The sequence below is a fragment of the Oncorhynchus clarkii genome, chromosome 22, assembly GCF_045791955.1.
Source record: "Oncorhynchus clarkii lewisi isolate Uvic-CL-2024 chromosome 22, UVic_Ocla_1.0, whole genome shotgun sequence".
NCBI classification, from domain to species: domain Eukaryota; kingdom Metazoa; phylum Chordata; class Actinopteri; order Salmoniformes; family Salmonidae; genus Oncorhynchus; species Oncorhynchus clarkii.
This window is the reverse complement of record NC_092168.1, coordinates 47,590,443-47,611,991: the sequence shown is the minus strand read 5'-3', so window position 1 is coordinate 47,611,991 and position 21,549 is coordinate 47,590,443.

Genomic DNA, 21,549 nt, shown 5'->3' with positions numbered 1-21,549 from the left:
CTATACAGGCCCTGGTGATATGTTACTCTACTATACAGGCCCTGTTGACATGCTACTTTACTATACAGGCCCTGGTGACAACATGCTACTTTACTATACAGGCCCTGGTGACAGCATGTTACTTTACTATACAGGCTCTGGTGACATGCTACTTTACTTTACAGGCCCTGGTGACATTTTACTTTACTAAACAGGCCCTGGTGACATGTTACTTTACTATAAAGGCCCTGGTGACAGCATGTTACTTTACTATACAGGCCCTGGTGTCATGTTACTTTTACTATACAGGCCCTGGTGACATGTTACCTTACAATACAGGCCCTGATGACATGCTACTTTACTATACAGTCCCTGGTGACAACATGTTACTTTACTATACAGGCCCTGGTGACATGTTACTTGACTATAAAGGCCCTGGTGACATGTTACTTTACTATACAAGCCCTGGTGACATGTTACTTTACTATAAAGGCCCTGGTGACAGCATGTTACTTTACTATACAGGCCCTGGTGACATGTTACTTTTCTATACAGGCCCTGGTGACAACATGTTACTTTACTATACAGGCCCTGGTTACATGTCACTTTACTATGAAGGCCCTGGTGACAACATGTTACTTTACTAGACAGGCCCTGGTGAAATGTTACTTTACTATACAGGCCCTGGTGACATGTTATTTTACTATACAGTCCCTGGTAACAACATGTTACTTTACTATACAGGCCCTGGTGTCATGTTACTTTTACTATACAGGCCCTGGTGACATGTTACTCTACTATACAGAACCTGGTGACATGTTACTTTACTATACAGAACCTGGTGACAACATGTTACCTTACTATACAGGCCCTGGTGACATGTTACTTTACTATACAGGCCCTGGTGATATGTTACTCTACTATACAGGCCCTGTTGACATGCTACTTTACTATACAGGCCCTGGTGACAACATGCTACTTTACTATACAGGCCCTGGTGACAGCATGTTACTTTACTATACAGGCTCTGGTGACATGCTACTTTACTTTACAGGCCCTGGTGACATTTTACTTTACTAAACAGGCCCTGGTGACATGTTACTTTACTATAAAGGCCCTGGTGACAGCATGTTACTTTACTATACAGGCCCTGGTGACATGTTACTTTACTATACAGGCCCTGGTGACAGCATGTTACTTTACTATACAGGCCCTGGTGACAACATGTTACTTTACTATACAGGCCCTGGTGACATGTTACTTTACTATACAGGCCCTGGTGACCTGTTACTTGACTATACAGGCCCTGGTGACATGCTACTTTACTATACAGGCCCTGGTGACCTGTTACTTGACTATACAGGCCCTGGTGACATGCTACTTTACTATACAGGCCCTGGTGACATGTTACTTTACTATGCAGGACCTGGTGACATGTTACTCTACTATACAGGCCCTGGTGACCTGTTACTTGACTATACAGGCCCTGGTGACATGCTACTTTACTATACAGGCCCTGGTGACCTGTTACTTGACTATACAGGCCCTGGTGACATGCTACTTTACTATAAAGGGCCTGGTGACATGTTACTTTACTATACAGGACCTGGTGACATTATTACTCTACTATACAGGCCCTGGTGACATGCTACCTTACTATACAGGCCCTGGTGACATGTTACTTTACTATACAGGCCCTGGTGACATGTTACTTTATTATACAGGCCCTGGTACCAACATGTTACTTTACTATACAGGCCCTGGTGTCATGTTACTTTTACTATGCAGGCCCTGGTGACATGTTACCTTACAATACAGGCCCTGATGACATGCTACTTTACTATACAGTCCCTGGTGACAACATGTTACTTTACTATACAGGCCCTGGTGACATGTTACTTGACTATAAAGGCCCTGGTGACATGTTACTTTACTATACAAGCCCTGGTGACATGTTACTTTACTATAAAGGCCCTGGTGACAGCATGTTACTTTACTATACAGGCCCTGGTGACATGTTACTTTTCTATACAGGCCCTGGTGACAACATGTTACTTTACTATACAGGCCCTGGTTACATGTCACTTTACTATGAAGGCCCTGGTGACAACATGTTACTTTACTAGACAGGCCCTGGTGAAATGTTACTTTACTATACAGGCCCTGGTGACATGTTATTTTACTATACAGTCCCTGGTAACAACATGTTACTTTACTATACAGGCCCTGGTGTCATGTTACTTTTACTATACAGGCCCTGGTGACATGATACTCTACTATACAGAACCTGGTGACATGTTACTTTACTATACAGAACCTGGTGACAACATGTTACCTTACTATACAGGCCCTGGTGACATGTTACTTTACTATACAGGCCCTGGTGATATGTTACTCTACTATACAGGCCCTGTTGACATGCTACTTTACTATACAGGCCCTGGTGACAACATGCTACTTTACTATACAGGCCCTGGTGACAGCATGTTACTTTACTATACAGGCTCTGGTGACATGCTACTTTACTTTACAGGCCCTGGTGACATTTTACTTTACTAAACAGGCCCTGGTGACATGTTACTTTACTATAAAGGCCCTGGTGACAGCATGTTACTTTACTATACAGGCCCTGGTGTCATGTTACTTTTACTATACAGGCCCTGGTGACATGTTACCTTACAATACAGGCCCTGATGACATGCTACTTTACTATACAGTCCCTGGTGACAACATGTTACTTTACTATACAGGCCCTGGTGACATGTTACTTGACTATAAAGGCCCTGGTGACATGTTACTTTACTATACAAGCCCTGGTGACATGTTACTTTACTATAAAGGCCCTGGTGACAGCATGTTACTTTACTATACAGGCCCTGGTGACATGTTACTTTTCTATACAGGCCCTGGTGACAACATGTTACTTTACTATACAGGCCCTGGTTACATGTCACTTTACTATGAAGGCCCTGGTGACAACATGTTACTTTACTAGACAGGCCCTGGTGAAATGTTACTTTACTATACAGGCCCTGGTGACATGTTATTTTACTATACAGTCCCTGGTAACAACATGTTACTTTACTATACAGGCCCTGGTGTCATGTTACTTTTACTATACAGGCCCTGGTGACATGTTACTCTACTATACAGAACCTGGTGACATGTTACTTTACTATACAGAACCTGGTGACAACATGTTACCTTACTATACAGGCCCTGGTGACATGTTACTTTACTATACAGGCCCTGGTGATATGTTACTCTACTATACAGGCCCTGTTGACATGCTACTTTACTATACAGGCCCTGGTGACAACATGCTACTTTACTATACAGGCCCTGGTGACAGCATGTTACTTTACTATACAGGCTCTGGTGACATGCTACTTTACTTTACAGGCCCTGGTGACATTTTACTTTACTAAACAGGCCCTGGTGACATGTTACTTTACTATAAAGGCCCTGGTGACAGCATGTTACTTTACTATACAGGCCCTGGTGACATGTTACTTTACTATACAGGCCCTGGTGACAGCATGTTACTTTACTATACAGGCCCTGGTGACAACATGTTACTTTACTATACAGGCCCTGGTGACATGTTACTTTACTATACAGGCCCTGGTGACCTGTTACTTGACTATACAGGCCCTGGTGACATGCTACTTTACTATACAGGCCCTGGTGACCTGTTACTTGACTATACAGGCCCTGGTGACATGCTACTTTACTATACAGGCCCTGGTGACATGTTACTTTACTATACAGGACCTGGTGACATGTTACTCTACTATACAGGCCCTGGTGACCTGTTACTTGACTATACAGGCCCTGGTGACATGCTACTTTACTATACAGGCCCTGGTGACCTGTTACTTGACTATACAGGCCCTGGTGACATGCTACTTTACTATAAAGGGCCTGGTGACATGTTACTTTACTATACAGGACCTGGTGACATTATTACTCTACTATACAGGCCCTGGTGACATGCTACCTTACTATACAGGCCCTGGTGACATGTTACTTTACTATACAGGCCCTGGTGACATGTTACTTTATTATACAGGCCCTGGTGACAACATGTTACTGCACTAGAAAGGCCCTGGTGACATGTTACTTTACTATACAGGCCCTATATATAAGGCCCTGGTGACAACATGTTACTTCCCTATACAGGCCCTGGTGACATGTTACTTTAATATACAGTCCCTGGTGACAACATGTTACTTTACTATACAGGCCCTGGTGACAACATGTTACTTTACTATACAGGCCCTGGGGACAACATGTTACTTTACTATACAGGCCCTGGTGACATGTTACTTTACTATACAGGCCCTGGTGACATGTTACTTGACTATAAAGGCCCTGGTGACATGTTACTTTACTATACATGCCCTGGTGACATGTTACTTTACTATACAGGCCCTGGTGACATGTTACTTTACTATAAAGGCACTGGTGACAACATGTTACTTTACTATACAGGCCCTGGTGACATGTTACTTTACTATACAGGCCCTGGTGACAGCATGTTACTTTACTATACAGGCCCTGGTGACGTGCTACCTTAATATACAGGCCCTGGTGACATGTTACTTTACTATACAGGCCCTGGTGACATGTTACTTTACTATACAGGACCTGGTGACATGTTACTCTACTATACAGGCCCTGGTGACCTGTTACTTGACTATACAGGCCCTGGTGACATGCTACTTTACTATACAGGCCTTGGTGACCTGTTATTTGACTATACAGGCCCTGGTGACATGCTACTTTACTATACAGGCCCTGGTGACATGTTACTTTACTATACAGGACCTGGTGACATTATTACTCTACTATACAGGCCCTGGTGACATGCTACCTTACTATACAGGCCCTGGTGACATGTTACTTGACTATACAGGCCCTGGTGACATGCTACTTTACTATACAGGCCCTGTTGACATGTTACTTTACTATACAGGCCCTGGTGACATGTTACTTTACTATACAGGCCCTGGTGACATGTTACTTTATTATACAGGCCCTGGTGACAATATGTTACTGCACTAGAAAGGCCCTGGTGACATGTTACTTTAATATACAGTCCCTGGTGACATGTTACTTTACTATACAGGCCCTGGTGACATGTTACGTTATTATACAGGCCCTGGTGACAATATGTTACTGCACTAGAAAGGCCCTGGTGACATGTTACTTTAATATACAGGCCCTGGTGACAACATGTTACTTTACTATACAGGCCCTGGTTACATGTCACTTTACTATGAAGGCCCTGGTGACAACATGTTACTTTACTAGACAGGCCCTGGTGAAATATTACTTTACTATACAGGCCCTGGTGACATGTTATTTTACTATACAGTCCCTGGTAACAACATGTTACTTTACTATACAGGCCCTGGTGTCATGTTACTTTTACTATACAGGCCCTGGTGACATGTTACCTTACAATACAGGCCCTGATGACATGCTACTTTACTATACAGGCCCTGGTGACAACATGTTACTTTACTATACAGGCCCTGGTTACATGTCACTTTACTATGAAGGCCCTGGTGACAACATGTTACTTTACTAGACAGGCCCTGGTGAAATATTACTTTACTATACAGGCCCTGGTGACATGTTATTTTACTATACAGTCCCTGGTAACAACATGTTACTTTACTATACAGGCCCTGGTGTCATGTTACTTTTACTATACAGGCCCTGGTGACATGTTACCTTACAATACAGGCCCTGATGACATGCTACTTTACTATACAGGCCCTGGTGACAACATGTTACTTTACTATACAGGCCCTGGTGACATGTTACTTGACTATAAAGGCCCTGGTGACATGTTACTTTACTATACAGGCCCTGGTGACATGTTACTTTACTATAAAGGCCCTGGTGACAGCATGTTACTTTACTATACAGGCCCTGGTGACATGTTACTTTACTATACAGGCCCTGGTGACAGCATGTTACTTTACTATACAGGCCCTGGTGACAACATGTTACTTTACTATACAGGCCCTGGTGACAACATGTTACTTTACTGTACAGGCCCTGGTTACATGTCACTTTACTATGAATGCCCTGGTGACAACATGTTACTTTACTAGACAGGCCCTGGTGAAATGTTACTTTACTATACAGGCCCTGGTGACATGTTATTTTACTATACAGTCCCTGGTAACAACATGTTACTTTACTATACAGGCCCTGGTGTCATGTTACTTTTACTATACAGGCCCTGGTGACATGTTACTCTACTATACAGAACCTGGTGACATGTTACTTTACTATACAGAACCTGGTGACAACATGTTACCTTACTATACAGGCCCTGGTGACATGTTACTTTACTATACAGGCCCTGGTGATATGTTACTCTACTATACAGGCCCTGTTGACATGCTACTTTACTATACAGGCCCTGGTGACATTTTACTTTACTATACAGGCCCTGGTGACATGTTACTTTACTATACAGGCCCTGGTGACATGCTACTTTACTATACAGGCCCTGGTGACAGCATGTTACCTTACTATACAGGATCTGGTGACATGCTACTTTACTATACAGGCCCTGGTGACATTTTACTTTACTATACAGGCCCTGGTGACATGTTACTTTACTATAAAGGCCCTGGTGACAGCATGTTACTTTACTATACAGGCCCTGGTGACATGTTACTTTACTATACAGGCCCTGGTGACAGCATGTTACTTTAATATACAGGCCCTGGTGACAACATGTTACTTTACTATACAGGCCCTGGTGACATGTTACTTTACTATACAGGCCCTGGTGACCTGTTACTTGACTATACAGGCCCTGGTGACATGCTACTTTACTATACAGGCCCTGGTGACATGTTACTTTACTATACAGGACCTGGTGAAATGTTACTCTACTATACAGGCCCTGGTGACATGCTACCTTACTATACAGGCCCTGGTGACATGTTACTTGACTATACAGGCCCTGGTGACATGCTACTTTACTATACAGGCCCTGGTGACATGTTACTTTACTATACAGGCCCTGGTGACATGTTACTTTATTATACAGGCCCTGGTGACAACATGTTACTGAACTAGAAAGGCCGTGGTGACATGTTACTTTACTATACAGGACCTGGTGACAACATGTTACTTTACTATACAGGCCCTGGTGACATGTTACTTGACTATAAAGGCCCTGGTGACATGTTACTTTACTATACATGCCCTGGTGACATGTTACTTTACTATACAGGCCCTGGTGACATGTTACTTTACTATAAAGGCCCTGGTGACAGCATGTTACTTTACTATACAGGCCCTGGTGACATGTTACTTTACTATACAGGCCCTGGTGACAGCATGTTACTTTACTATACAGGCCCTGGTGACAACATGTTACTTTACTATACAGGCCCTGGTGACAACATGTTACTTTACTATACAGGCCCTGGTTACATGTCACTTTACTATGAAGGACCTGGTGACAACATGTTACTTTACTAGACAGGCCCTGGTGAAATGTTACTTTACTATACAGGCCCTGGTGACATGTTATTTTACTATACAGTCCCTGGTAACAACATGTTACTTTACTATACAGGCCCTGGTGTCATGTTACTTTTACTATACAGGCCCTGGTGACATGTTACTCTACTATACAGAACCTGGTGACATGTTACTTTACTATACAGAACCTGGTGACAAAATGTTACCTTACTATACAGGCCCTGGTGACATGTTACTCTACTATACAGGCCCTGTTGACATGCTACTTTACTATACAGGCCCTGGTGACAACATGCTACTTTACTATACAGGCCCTGGTGACAGCATGTTACCTTACTATACAGGCTCTGGTGACATGCTACTTTACTATACAGGCCCTGGTGACATTTTACTTTACTATACAGGCCCTGGTGACATGTTACTTTACTATAAAGGCCCTGGTGACAGCATGTTACTTTACTATACAGGCCCTGGTGACATGTTACTTTACTATACAGGCCCTGGTGACAGCATGTTACTTTACTATACAGGCCCTGGTGACAACATGTTACTTTACTATACAGGCCCTGGTGACATGTTACTTTACTATACAGGCCCTGGTGACCTGTTACTTGACTATACAGGCCCTGGTGACATGTTACTTTACTATACAGGCCCTGGTGACATGTTACTTTACTATACAGGACCTGGTGACATGTTACTCTACTATACAGGCCCTGGTGACATGCTACCTTACTATACAGGCCCTGGTGACATGTTACTTGACTATACAGGCCCTGGTGACATGCTACTTTACTATACAGGCCCTGGTGACATGTTACTTTACTATACAGGCCATGGTGACATGTTACTTTATTATACAGGCCCTGGTGACAACATGTTACTGCACTAGAAAGGCCGTGGTGACATGTTACTTTACTATACAGGCCCTGGTGACAACATGTTACTTCCCTATACAGGCCCTGGTGACATGTTACTTTAATATACAGTCCCTGGTGACAACATGTTACTTTACTATACAGGCCCTGGTGACAACATGTTACTTTACTATACAGGCCCTGGGGACAACATGTTACTTTACTATACAGGCCCTGGTGACATGTTACTTTACTATACAGGCCCTGGTGACATGTTACTTGACTATAAAGGCCCTGGTGACATGTTACTTTACTATACATGCCCTGGTGACATGCTACTTTACTATACAGGCCCTGGTGACATGTTACTTTACTATACAGGCCCTGGTGACATGTTACTTTACTATACAGGCCCTGGTGACATGTTACTTTATTATACAGGCCCTGGTGACAATATGTTACTGCACTAGAAAGGCCCTGGTGACATGTTACTTTAATATACAGTCCCTGGTGACATGTTACTTTACTATACAGGCCCTGGTGACATGTTACGTTATTATACAGGCCCTGGTGACAATATGTTACTGCACTAGAAAGGCCCTGGTGACATGTTACTTTAATATACAGGCCCTGGTGACAACATGTTACTTTACTATACAGGCCCTGGTTACATGTCACTTTACTATGAAGGCCCTGGTGACAACATGTTACTTTACTAGACAGGCCCTGGTGAAATATTACTTTACTATACAGGCCCTGGTGACATGTTATTTTACTATACAGTCCCTGGTAACAACATGTTACTTTACTATACAGGCCCTGGTGTCATGTTACTTTTACTATACAGGCCCTGGTGACATGTTACCTTACAATACAGGCCCTGATGACATGCTACTTTACTATACAGGCCCTGGTGACAACATGTTACTTTACTATACAGGCCCTGGTTACATGTCACTTTACTATGAAGGCCCTGGTGACAACATGTTACTTTACTAGACAGGCCCTGGTGAAATATTACTTTACTATACAGGCCCTGGTGACATGTTATTTTACTATACAGTCCCTGGTAACAACATGTTACTTTACTATACAGGCCCTGGTGTCATGTTACTTTTACTATACAGGCCCTGGTGACATGTTACCTTACAATACAGGCCCTGATGACATGCTACTTTACTATACAGGCCCTGGTGACAACATGTTACTTTACTATACAGGCCCTGGTGACATGTTACTTGACTATAAAGGCCCTGGTGACATGTTACTTTACTATACAGGCCCTGGTGACATGTTACTTTACTATAAAGGCCCTGGTGACAGCATGTTACTTTACTATACAGGCCCTGGTGACATGTTACTTTACTATACAGGCCCTGGTGACAGCATGTTACTTTACTATACAGGCCCTGGTGACAACATGTTACTTTACTATACAGGCCCTGGTGACAACATGTTACTTTACTGTACAGGCCCTGGTTACATGTCACTTTACTATGAATGCCCTGGTGACAACATGTTACTTTACTAGACAGGCCCTGGTGAAATGTTACTTTACTATACAGGCCCTGGTGACATGTTATTTTACTATACAGTCCCTGGTAACAACATGTTACTTTACTATACAGGCCCTGGTGTCATGTTACTTTTACTATACAGGCCCTGGTGACATGTTACTCTACTATACAGAACCTGGTGACATGTTACTTTACTATACAGAACCTGGTGACAACATGTTACCTTACTATACAGGCCCTGGTGACATGTTACTTTACTATACAGGCCCTGGTGATATGTTACTCTACTATACAGGCCCTGTTGACATGCTACTTTACTATACAGGCCCTGGTGACATTTTACTTTACTATACAGGCCCTGGTGACATGTTACTTTACTATACAGGCCCTGGTGACATGCTACTTTACTATACAGGCCCTGGTGACAGCATGTTACCTTACTATACAGGATCTGGTGACATGCTACTTTACTATACAGGCCCTGGTGACATTTTACTTTACTATACAGGCCCTGGTGACATGTTACTTTACTATAAAGGCCCTGGTGACAGCATGTTACTTTACTATACAGGCCCTGGTGACATGTTACTTTACTATACAGGCCCTGGTGACAGCATGTTACTTTAATATACAGGCCCTGGTGACAACATGTTACTTTACTATACAGGCCCTGGTGACATGTTACTTTACTATACAGGCCCTGGTGACCTGTTACTTGACTATACAGGCCCTGGTGACATGCTACTTTACTATACAGGCCCTGGTGACATGTTACTTTACTATACAGGACCTGGTGAAATGTTACTCTACTATACAGGCCCTGGTGACATGCTACCTTACTATACAGGCCCTGGTGACATGTTACTTGACTATACAGGCCCTGGTGACATGCTACTTTACTATACAGGCCCTGGTGACATGTTACTTTACTATACAGGCCCTGGTGACATGTTACTTTATTATACAGGCCCTGGTGACAACATGTTACTGAACTAGAAAGGCCGTGGTGACATGTTACTTTACTATACAGGACCTGGTGACAACATGTTACTTTACTATACAGGCCCTGGTGACATGTTACTTGACTATAAAGGCCCTGGTGACATGTTACTTTACTATACATGCCCTGGTGACATGTTACTTTACTATACAGGCCCTGGTGACATGTTACTTTACTATAAAGGCCCTGGTGACAGCATGTTACTTTACTATACAGGCCCTGGTGACATGTTACTTTACTATACAGGCCCTGGTGACAGCATGTTACTTTACTATACAGGCCCTGGTGACAACATGTTACTTTACTATACAGGCCCTGGTGACAACATGTTACTTTATTATACAGGCCCTGGTTACATGTCACTTTACTATGAAGGACCTGGTGACAACATGTTACTTTACTAGACAGGCCCTGGTGAAATGTTACTTTACTATACAGGCCCTGGTGACATGTTATTTTACTATACAGTCCCTGGTAACAACATGTTACTTTACTATACAGGCCCTGGTGTCATGTTACTTTTACTATACAGGCCCTGGTGACATGTTACTCTACTATACAGAACCTGGTGACATGTTACTTTACTATACAGAACCTGGTGACAAAATGTTACCTTACTATACAGGCCCTGGTGACATGTTACTCTACTATACAGGCCCTGTTGACATGCTACTTTACTATACAGGCCCTGGTGACAACATGCTACTTTACTATACAGGCCCTGGTGACAGCATGTTACCTTACTATACAGGCTCTGGTGACATGCTACTTTACTATACAGGCCCTGGTGACATTTTACTTTACTATACAGGCCCTGGTGACATGTTACTTTACTATAAAGGCCCTGGTGACAGCATGTTACTTTACTATACAGGCCCTGGTGACATGTTACTTTACTATACAGGCCCTGGTGACAGCATGTTACTTTACTATACAGGCCCTGGTGACAACATGTTACTTTACTATACAGGCCCTGGTGACATGTTACTTTACTATACAGGCCCTGGTGACCTGTTACTTGACTATACAGGCCCTGGTGACATGTTACTTTACTATACAGGCCCTGGTGACATGTTACTTTACTATACAGGACCTGGTGACATGTTACTCTACTATACAGGCCCTGGTGACATGCTACCTTACTATACAGGCCCTGGTGACATGTTACTTGACTATACAGGCCCTGGTGACATGCTACTTTACTATACAGGCCCTGGTGACATGTTACTTTACTATACAGGCCATGGTGACATGTTACTTTATTATACAGGCCCTGGTGACAACATGTTACTGCACTAGAAAGGCCGTGGTGACATGTTACTTTACTATACAGGCCCTGGTGACAACATGTTACTTCCCTATACAGGCCCTGGTGACATGTTACTTTAATATACAGTCCCTGGGGACAACATGTTACTTTACTATACAGGCCCTGGTGACAACATGTTACTTTACTATACAGGCCCTGGGGACAACATGTTACTTTACTATACAGGCCCTGGTGACATGTTACTTTACTATACAGGCCCTGGTGACATGTTACTTGACTATAAAGGCCCTGGTGACATGTTACTTTACTATACATGCCCTGGTGACATGTTACTTTACTATAAAGGCCCTGGTGACAGCATGTTACTTTACTATACAGGCCCTGGTGACATGTTACTTTACTATACAGGCCCTGGTGACAGCATGTTACTTTACTATACAGGCCCTGGTGACAACATGTTACTTTACTATACAGGCCCTGGTGACATGTTACTTTACTATACAGGCCCTGGTGACCTGTTACTTGACTATACAGGCCCTGGTGACATGCTACTTTACTATACAGGCCCTGGTGACCTGTTACTTGACTATACAGGCCCTGCTGACATGCTACTTTACTATACAGGCCCTGGTGACATGTTACTTTACTATACAGGACCTGGTGACATGTTACTCTACTATACAGGCCCTGGTGACCTGTTACTTGACTATACAGGCCCTGGTGACATGCTACTTTACTATACAGGCCCTGGTGACCTGTTACTTGACTATACAGGCCCTGGTGACATGCTACTTTACTATACAGGCCCTGGTGACATGTTACTTTACTATACAAGACCTGGTGACATTATTACTCTACTATACAGGCCCTGGTGACATGCTACCTTACTATACAGGCCCTGGTGACATGTTACTTTACTATACAGGCCCTGGTGACATGTTACTTTATTATACAGGCCCTGGTGACAACATGTTACTGCACTAGAAAGGCCCTGGTGACATGTTACTTTACTATACAGGCCCTATATATAAGGCCCTGGTGACAACATGTTACTTCCCTATACAGGCCCTGGTGACATGTTACTTTAATATACAGTCCCTGGTGACAACATGTTACTTTACTATACAGGCCCTGGTGACAACATGTTACTTTACTATACAGGCCCTGGGGACAACATGTTACTTTACTATACAGGCCCTGGTGACATGTTACTTTACTATACAGGCCCTGGTGACATGTTACTTGACTATAAAGGCCCTGGTGACATGTTACTTTACTATACATGCCCTGGTGACATTTTACTTTACTATACAGGCCCTGGTGACATGTTACTTTACTATAAAGGCACTGGTGACAACATGTTACTTTACTATACAGGCCCTGGTGACATGTTACTTTACTATACAGGCCCTGGTGACAGCATGTTACTTTACTATACAGGCCCTGGTGATGTGCTACCTTAATATACAGGCCCTGGTGACATGCTACTTTACTATACAGGCCCTGGTGACATGTTACTTTACTATACAGGACCTGGTGACATGTTACTCTACTATACAGGCCCTGGTGACCTGTTACTTGACTATACAGGCCCTGGTGACATGCTACTTTACTATACAGGCCTTGGTGACCTGTTACTTGACTATACAGGCCCTGGTGACATGCTACTTTACTATACAGGCCCTGGTGACATGTTACTTTACTATACAGGACCTGGTGACATTATTACTCTACTATACAGGCCCTGGTGACATGCTACCTTACTATACAGGCCCTGGTGACATGTTACTTGACTATACAGGCCCTGGTGACATGCTACTTTACTATACAGGCCCTGTTGACATGTTACTTTACTATACAGGCCCTGGTGACATGTTACTTTACTATACAGGCCCTGGTGACATGTTACTTTATTATACAGGCCCTGGTGACAATATGTTACTGCACTAGAAAGGCCCTGGTGACATGTTACTTTAATATACAGTCCCTGGTGACATGTTACTTTACTATACAGGCCCTGGTGACATGTTACGTTATTATACAGGCCCTGGTGACAATATGTTACTGCACTAGAAAGGCCCTGGTGACCTGTTACTTGACTATACAGGCCCTGGTGACATGCTACTTTACTATACAGGCCCTGGTGACATGTTACTTTACTATACAGGACCTGGTGACATTATTACTCTACTATACAGGCCCTGGTGACATGCTACCTTACTATACAGGCCCTGGTGACATGTTACTTTACTATACAGGACCTGGTGACATTATTACTCTACTATACAGGCCCTGGTGACATGCTACCTTACTATACAGGCCCTGGTGACATGTTACTTTACTATACAGGCCCTGGGGACAACATGTTACTTTACTATACAGGCCCTGGTGACATGTTACTTTACTATACAGGCCCTGGTGACATGTTACTTGACTATAAAGGCCCTGGTGACATGTTACTTTACTATACATGCCCTGGTGACATGTTACTTTACTATAAAGGCCCTGGTGACAGCATGTTACTTTACTATACAGGCCCTGGTGACATGTTACTTTACTATACAGGCCCTGGTGACAGCATGTTACTTTACTATACAGTCCCTGGTGACAACATGTTACTTTACTATACAGGCCCTGGTGACATGTTACTTTACTATACAGGCCCTGGTGACCTGTTACTTGACTATACAGGCCCTGGTGACATGCTACTTTACTATACAGGCCCTGGTGACCTGTTACTTGACTATACAGGCCCTGGTGACATGCTACTTTACTATACAGGCCCTGGTGACATGTTACTTTACTATACAGGACCTGGTGACATGTTACTCTACTATACAGGCCCTGGTGACCTGTTACTTGACTATACAGGCCCTGGTGACATGCTACTTTACTATACAGGCCCTGGTGACCTGTTACTTGACTATACAGGCCCTGGTGACATGCTACTTTACTATACAGGCCCTGGTGACATGTTACTTTACTATACAAGACCTGGTGACATTATTACTCTACTATACAGGCCCTGGTGACATGCTACCTTACTATACAGGCCCTGGTGACATGTTACTTTACTATACAGGCCCTGGTGACATGTTACTTTATTATACAGGCCCTGGTGACAACATGTTACTGCACTAGAAAGGCCCTGGTGACATGTTACTTTACTATACAGGCCCTATATATAAGGCCCTGGTGACAACATGTTACTTCCCTATACAGGCCCTGGTGACATGTTACTTTAATATACAGTCCCTGGTGACAACATGTTACTTTACTATACAGGCCCTGGTGACAACATGTTACTTTACTATACAGGCCCTGGGGACAACATGTTACTTTACTATACAGGCCCTGGTGACATGTTACTTTACTATACAGGCCCTGGTGACATGTTACTTGACTATAAAGGCCCTGGTGACATGTTACTTTACTATACATGCCCTGGTGACATTTTACTTTACTATACAGGCCCTGGTGACATGTTACTTTACTATAAAGGCACTGGTGACAACATGTTACTTTACTATACAGGCCCTGGTGACATGTTACTTTACTATACAGGCCCTGGTGACAGCATGTTACTTTACTATACAGGCCCTGGTGACGTGCTACCTTAATATACAGGCCCTGGTGACATGCTACTTTACTATACAGGCCCTGGTGACATGTTACTTTACTATACAGGACCTGGTGACATGTTACTCTACTATACAGGCCCTGGTGACCTGTTACTTGACTATACAGGCCCTGGTGACATGCTACTTTACTATACAGGCCTTGGTGACCTGTTACTTGACTATACAGGCCCTGGTGACATGCTACTTTACTATACAGGCCCTGGTGACATGTTACTTTACTATACAGGACCTGGTGACATTATTACTCTACTATACAGGCCCTGGTGACATGCTACCTTACTATACAGGCCCTGGTGACATGTTACTTGACTATACAGGCCCTGGTGACATGCTACTTTACTATACAGGCCCTGTTGACATGTTACTTTACTATACAGGCCCTGGTGACATGTTACTTTACTATACAGGCCCTGGTGACATGTTACTTTATTATACAGGCCCTGGTGACAATATGTTACTGCACTAGAAAGGCCCTGGTGACATGTTACTTTAATATACAGTCCCTGGTGACATGTTACTTTACTATACAGGCCCTGGTGACATGTTACGTTATTATACAGGCCCTGGTGACAATATGTTACTGCACTAGAAAGGCCCTGGTGACCTGTTACTTGACTATACAGGCCCTGGTGACATGCTACTTTACTATACAGGCCCTGGTGACATGTTACTTTACTATACAGGACCTGGTGACATTATTACTCTACTATACAGGCCCTGGTGACATGCTACCTTACTATACAGGCCCTGGTGACATGTTACTTTACTATACAGGCCCTGGTGACATGTTACTTTATTATACAGGCCCTGGTGACAACATGTTACTGCACTAGAAAGGCCCTGGTGACATGTTACTTTACTATACAGGCCCTATATATAAGGCCCTGGTGACAACATGTTACTTCCCTATACAGGCCCTGGTGACATGTTACTTTAATATACAGTCCCTGGTGACAACATGTTACTTTACTATACAGGCCCTGGTGACAACATGTTACTTTACTATACAGGCCCTGGGGACAACATGTTACTTTACTATACAGGCCCTGGTGACATGTTACTTGACTATAAAGGCCCTGGTGACATGTTACTTTACTATACATGCCCTGGTGACATGTTACTTTACTATACAGGCCCTGGTGACATGTTACTTTACTATAAAGGCACTGGTGACAACATGTTACTTTACTATACAGGCCCTGGTGACATGTTACTTTACTATACAGGCCCTGGTGACAGCATGTTACTTTACTATACAGGCCCTGGTGACGTGCTACCTTAATATACAGGCCCTGGTGAAATGCTACTTTACTATACAGGCCCTGGTGACATGTTACTTTACTATACAGGACCTGGTGACATGTTACTCTACTATACAGGCCCTGGTGACCTGTTACTTGACTATACAGGCCCTGGTGACATGCTACTTTACTATACAGGCCTTGGTGACCTGTTACTTGACTATACAGGCCCTGGTGACATGCTACTTTACTATACAGGCCCTGGTGACATGTTACTTTACTATACAGGACCTGGTGACATTATTACTCTACTATACAGGCCCTGGTGACATGCTACCTTACTATACAGGCCCTGGTGACATGTTACTTGACTATACAGGCCCTGGTGACATGCTACTTTACTATACAGGCCCTGTTGACATGTTACTTTACTATACAGGCCCTGGTGACATGTTACTTTACTATACAGGCCCTGGTGACATGTTACTTTATTATACAGGCCCTGGTGACAATATGTTACTGCACTAGAAAGGCCCTGGTGACATGTTACTTTAATATACAGTCCCTGGTGACATGTTACTTTACTCTACAGGCCCTGGTGACATGTTACGTTATTATACAGGCCCTGGTGACAATATGTTACTGCACTAGAAAGGCCCTGGTGACATGTTACTTTAATATACAGGCCCTGGTGACAACATGTTACTTTACTATACAGGCCCTGGTTACATGTCACTTTACTATGAAGGCCCTGGTGACAACATGTTACTTTACTAGACAGGCCCTGGTGAAATATTACTTTACTATACAGGCCCTGGTGACATGTTATTTTACTATACAGTCCCTGGTAACAACATGTTACTTTACTATACAGGCCCTGGTGTCATGTTACTTTTACTATACAGGCCCTGGTGACATGTTACCTTACAATACAGGCCCTGATGACATGCTACTTTACTATACAGGCCCTGGTGACAACATGTTACTTTACTATACAGGCCCTGGTGACATGTTACTTGACTATAAAGGCCCTGGTGACATGTTACTTTACTATACATGCCCTGGTGACATGTTACTTTACTATACAGGCCCTGGTGACATGTTACTTTACTATAAAGGCCCTGGTGACAGCATGTTACTTTACTATACAGGCCCTGGTGACATGTTACTTTACTATACAGGCCCTGGTGACAGCATGTTACTTTACTATACAGGCCCTGGTGACAACATGTTACTTTACTATACAGGCCCTGGTGACAACATGTTACTTTACTGTACAGGCCCTGGTTACATGTCACTTTACTATGAATGCCCTGGTGACAACATGTTACTTTACTAGACAGGCCCTGGTGAAATGTTACTTTACTATACAGGCCCTGGTGACATGTTATTTTACTATACAGTCCCTGGTAACAACATGTTACTTTACTATACAGGCCCTGGTGTCATGTTACTTTTACTATACAGGCCCTGGTGACATGTTACTTTACTATACAGAACCTGGTGACAACATGTTACCTTACTATACAGGCCCTGGTGACATGTTACTTTACTATACAGGCCCTGGTGATATGTTACTCTACTATACAGGCCCTGTTGACATGCTACTTTACTATACAGGCCCTGGTGACAACATGCTACTTTACTATACAGGCCCTGGTGACAGCATGTTACCTTACTATACAGGATCTGGTGACATGCTACTTTACTATACAGGCCCTGGTGACATTTTACTTTACTATACAGGCCCTGGTGACATGTTACTTTACTATAAAGGCCCTGGTGACAGCATGTTACTTTACTATACAGGCCCTGGTGACATGTTACTTTACTATACAGGCCCTGGTAACAGAATGTTACTTTAATATACAGGCCCTGGTGACAACATGTTACTTTACTATACAGGCCCTGGTGACATGTTACTTTACTATACAGGCCCTGGTGACCTGTTACTTGACTATACAGGCCCTGGTGACATGCTACTTTACTATACAGGCCCTGGTGACATGTTACTTTACTATACAGGACCTGGTGAAATGTTACTTTACTATACAGGACCTGGTGACATGTTACTCTACTATACAGGCCCTGGTGACCTGTTACTTGACTATACAGGCCCTGGTGACATGCTACTTTACTATACAGGCCTTGGTGACCTGTTATTTGACTATACAGGCCCTGGTGACATGCTACTTTACTATACAGGCCCTGGTGACATGTTACTTTACTATACAGGACCTGGTGACATTATTACTCTACTATACAGGCCCTGGTGACATGCTACCTTACTATACAGGCCCTGGTGACATGTTACTTGACTATACAGGCCCTGGTGACATGCTACTTTACTATACAGGCCCTGTTGACATGTTACTTTACTATACAGGCCCTGGTGACATGTTACTTTACTATACAGGCCCTGGTGACATGTTACTTTATTATACAGGCCCTGGTGACAATATGTTACTGCACTAGAAAGGCCCTGGTGACATGTTACTTTAATATACAGTCCCTGGTGACATGTTACTTTACTATACAGGCCCTGGTGACATGTTACGTTATTATACAGGCCCTGGTGACAATATGTTACTGCACTAGAAAGGCCCTGGTGACATGTTACTTTAATATACAGGCCCTGGTGACAACATGTTACTTTACTATACAGGCCCTGGTTACATGTCACTTTACTATGAAGGCCCTGGTGACAACATGTTACTTTACTAGACAGGCCCTGGTGAAATATTACTTTACTATACAGGCCCTGGTGACATGTTATTTTACTATACAGTCCCTGGTAACAACATGTTACTTTACTATACAGGCCCTGGTGTCATGTTACTTTTACTATACAGGCCCTGGTGACATGTTACCTTACAATACAGGCCCTGATGACATGCTACTTTACTATACAGGCCCTGGTGACAACATGTTACTTTACTATACAGGCCCTGGTTACATGTCACTTTACTATGAAGGCCCTGGTGACAACATGTTACTTTACTAGACAGGCCCTGGTGAAATATTACTTTACTATACAGGCCCTGGTGACATGTTATTTTACTATACAGTCCCTGGTAACAACATGTTACTTTACTATACAGGCCCTGGTGTCATGTTACTTTTACTATACAGGCCCTGGTGACATGTTACCTTACAATACAGGCCCTGATGACATGCTACTTTACTATACAGGCCCTGGTGACAACATGTTACTTTACTATACAGGCCCTGGTGACATGTTACTTGACTATAAAGGCCCTGGTGACATGTTACTTTACTATACAGGCCCTGGTGACATGTTACTTTACTATAAAGGCCCTGGTGACAGCATGTTACTTTACTATACAGGCCCTGGTGACATGTTACTTTACTATACAGGCCCTGGTGACAGCATGTTACTTTACTATACAGGCCCTGGTGACAACATGTTACTTTACTATACAGGCCCTGGTGACAACATGTTACTTTACTGTACAGGCCCTGGTTACATGTCACTTTACTATGAATGCCCTGGTGACAACATGTTACTTTACTAGACAGGCCCTGGTGAAATGTTACTTTACTATACAGGCCCTGGTGACATGTTATTTTACTATACAGTCCCTGGTAACAACATGTTACTTTACTATACAGGCCCTGGTGTCATGTTACTTTTACTATACAGGCCCTGGTGACATGTTACTCTACTATACAGAACCTGGTGACATGTTACTTTACTATACAGAACCTGGTGACAACATGTTACCTTACTATACAGGCCCTGGTGACATGTTACTTTACTATACAGGCCCTGGTGATATGTTACTCTACTATACAGGCCCTGTTGACATGCTACTTTACTATACAGGCCCTGGTGACATTTTACTTTACTATACAGGCCCTGGTGACATGTTACTTTACTATACAGGCCCTGGTGACATGCTACTTTACTATACAGGCCCTGGTGACAGCATGTTACCTTACTATACAGGATCTGGTGACATGCTACTTTACTATACAGGCCCTGGTGACATTTTACTTTACTATACAGGCCCTGGTGACATGTTACTTTACTATAAAGGCCCTGGTGACAGCATGTTACTTTACTATACAGGCCCTGGTGACATGTTACTTTACTATACAGGCCCTGGTGACAGCATGTTACTTTAATATACAGGCCCTGGTGACAACATGTTACTTTACTATACAGGCCCTGGTGACATGTTACTTTACTATACAGGCCCTGGTGACCTGTTACTTGACTATACAGGCCCTGGTGACATGCTACTTTACTATACAGGCCCTGGTGACATGTTACTTTACTATACAGGACCTGGTGAAATGTTACTCTACTATACAGGCCCTGGTGACATGCTACCTTACTATACAGGCCCTGGTGACATGTTACTTGACTATACAGGCCCTGGTGACATGCTACTTTACTATACAGGCCCTGGTGACATGTTACTTTACTATACAGGCCCTGGTGACATGTTACTTTATTATACAGGCCCTGGTGACAACATGTTACTGAACTAGAAAGG